This window comes from Penaeus monodon, chromosome 18 (genome assembly GCF_015228065.2).
Source record: "Penaeus monodon isolate SGIC_2016 chromosome 18, NSTDA_Pmon_1, whole genome shotgun sequence".
Classification (NCBI taxonomy): Eukaryota; Metazoa; Arthropoda; class Malacostraca; order Decapoda; family Penaeidae; genus Penaeus; species Penaeus monodon.
The window spans coordinates 41,894,531-41,897,622 of NC_051403.1; positions in this window are offsets into that span (position 1 = coordinate 41,894,531).

A 3,092-nucleotide genomic window follows, 5' to 3' on the forward strand; every position below is an offset into this window, starting at 1 on the left:
TTTTGGGAAATTTTTGGGTTGTAATTTATTTTAGCAAATTTCTATTTTTAGGGATTTTTTCATCAAGAATGGCAACCCATTCATAGGACCATCAGGAGTTTCATGAATTTTGAACTTTACTAAAAACAATTATCTTGAACTGAATTTTTCCTTTTATCATCTATTGTTCTTTCGGGAAATTTCCATGTTAATTAGTCTCTTACTAACTGGTCAAGTCCCTTTTGTTCTACATACTTATTAAGTTCTGTCATACTAGTTTTATAGGAGGCGACAAGATCCACTCTCTGTCATTTCATTAGGCCCCATATTACCAAACCTTTCCTTGTTTTGGCAGCAATCAGGCAATATTCTTCTCCTGATATAATTTCTACTGGTCTATATGCTTCTAGGTTATTGTTTCCAATTAATAGACCTACTTCTCCATCAAATTGTGGAATCTCTAGATTTCTTAAATGTGGCCATTTCTTCCAACATTTCCTTTGAAGGCATAAACCCTTTGCAGATATTTATTTTATCCTGAGAATGAACATTGATAAATCCACCAAATAATTTCCTGTCAAGGCACTAATTTGGAAATCCTTCAGTACCATCGAGCTTACTTTCCTTTTCCCGGTAAGGGTTTCGAAGTTGTATGGCACCCTTTTCCCTTACATTCTAGTTCATGCATTAGTTTCTCTGAGCAGATGGTTGTAGTTGCACCTAGATCTAAAAATGCTAGTGTCTGTATGGTTTTGTGACTATTCTTCCTTTTAACCTTTACTGGTATGATTGCTAATGTGGCTATTTTGTCCCTATCCTTTGACAATGCATGGCAAGATTCTGCATTTATGTTTATAATTTCCCTTTGGGGTTTGAGCTTCATGTTGTTCAGACTTCTTTTGTAACATCATATTTTCACATTTTGATTTCTCTAATTCAGCCCTTGGAATTTTAATTCCATCTGTGATGTATTCTGTTTAGCCTTGTTAAACATTCTCTCTATATGCATTATTGTGGGATGTTCTTTATTGCACTGAAGACAAATTTCTTTCTTGAAACACAGAGCTATTATGACCAGCTCTTAAGCATAAGAAGCACAATTTGTTTTTTTCTATTAATTCAACTTCCTTTATATTCAAGTTCCTTAAACTTCCTATAATTCACTAGTTTATGATTTCCCTTACACTGATGAATTTATTTTCATAGTCCCCTTTTACCATTTTTCTTAATTTCCTTTTCTTGGACTTGTGTAGCAAATACTTGTTTTGTCTTAGGTCTATCAGCTTTGCCTTCAGCTAGTTTATCCCTACCATAGACGGGATGCTTGGTTCTCTTGGCTTCCCTTTTAACAGAATCTGCTAAGTCTGAAAATACTATTGGCTTGGATACCTTGCCCTTCTCGCAGATAATTGTTCGCCACTTTTCCTGCATGTTGTATTGGCAATTCGTAACAAGTTTTCTCATGTTATCTTGGTTTTCTAGAGCTTTAACTGATCCATATTAGTATATCATACTTACATCTTGTGAGAAAAAATGGAGAATTTGTCAAGATCATTTACATGATTTCCTTTTATTCCTGGCCAATCTAGAGCCTTTTTGATATAAGCCTGGGCTACAGCATATTCCCATAACAATCGTCAAGTTCTTTCATGGCTGCTTTATACCCTTGTTCTGGATTCATGCTCATAAATTCCTGTATTCTTTCTTTGCTTCCCCTGAGGTAAACTGTTCTAAGTATTTTAGACGTTCATCATAGATGAGCAGTAATTTAGTACCTTTGAACGAAACTGTCTATTGAATTCAAGAGAGTTACCATCAAATGGCTTAATATCCATATTGGGCTATCGTAGTTCTTTAACAAATGAGTCCATTTTCGCTATGAAATTTGAATTTGAGTCTCCATACTTACAGGAATTTACACTGTTACTTGTCTTCGTTATGTGGCGTTCTGTTGTCATGTGGGCCATATTGCCTGGAATCACAAGGATTACTGAACCTTTCAACCCTTTGAACTTTAAAATTTCATTGATCATAAAAAACTTACACTACCTTGGAATCCAAGCCCTTTTCCATCTCCTCTGCTATCTTAAACCTAGCATGAGCTACACCATTTTCATTTTTAATTAACTGCATTTCCTACTCATACTCTAGTGCTTCCCTTTCTCTTTCAGTGCCCACTCTCTTTTCTCTAGTGCTTCCTTTTCCTCTTTCAGTGCCCTCTCTCTTTCTTTAAAGGCCTTGTTTATTTCTAATGCTCTTGCCCTTTGCTTCGAGCTCTTTTATTTTCATTTGTTGGTCATATTTTGCTTAGATTATACTTTCAACAACACTGACCTTACTAATCTTCGACCTATTATCACTTCTTACCTTAACTTGGCTTTGACGTTTTCCGCTCGGGTTTGTAACCACCTTTCAAACTTTTCTTATATTCAAGGACATGCAATTCTATTTCTTCCTTATCATTTAAGCAATTCTGGTGCTCCTCATAATCTTCGTTTTATTTCTGAAGATCCTGCTCTTTCTAGCAAACTACTTGTGTTCTCTTTAATAGTATAGAACTGATCTACATATGACAAGAATATATGGTGTTCCTGTTTGATTTCTTCATTGGAAGCACCTATTATTAATTTTTCCTCAATCACTTTAGCTTGATCCTTAAGTTTCTTAGCTAATTTCTTACATTCCTTTCCATACCTTTGCAAATACGAAATGAAGGCTTCTCTGGTTAGCGGAGATACTCTTCGTCTCACTTTCGCACTTCTCGAAAACTAGGTGCTCTTCTTTGCTTATTCCCACACGCACTCTCTGAGGTCGGCCATTTCCGTTGCCTCTTGGCGGACATTTGTGAGACTTTTCTCGCTCATCTTAATCAGTCCCATAGTGTACAGGTCAGCAGCAAATGAAGCGGGCTTTACGGGCACGTTGCACAGCTTTCGTCGTTTTGCAATGTTACGGCACAGCTTTCTTAATGCCAAACATAATTTCGTAATGATGTGGAACGTAGGATTACTGGGTTGGAAAGTTTCTGAATTCAGATAAACATCCCTTTGTTTCTCAAAATGTTTATAAGCTGATTACAGAAATTGCAAAGAAATAACATATAAGAAAACATA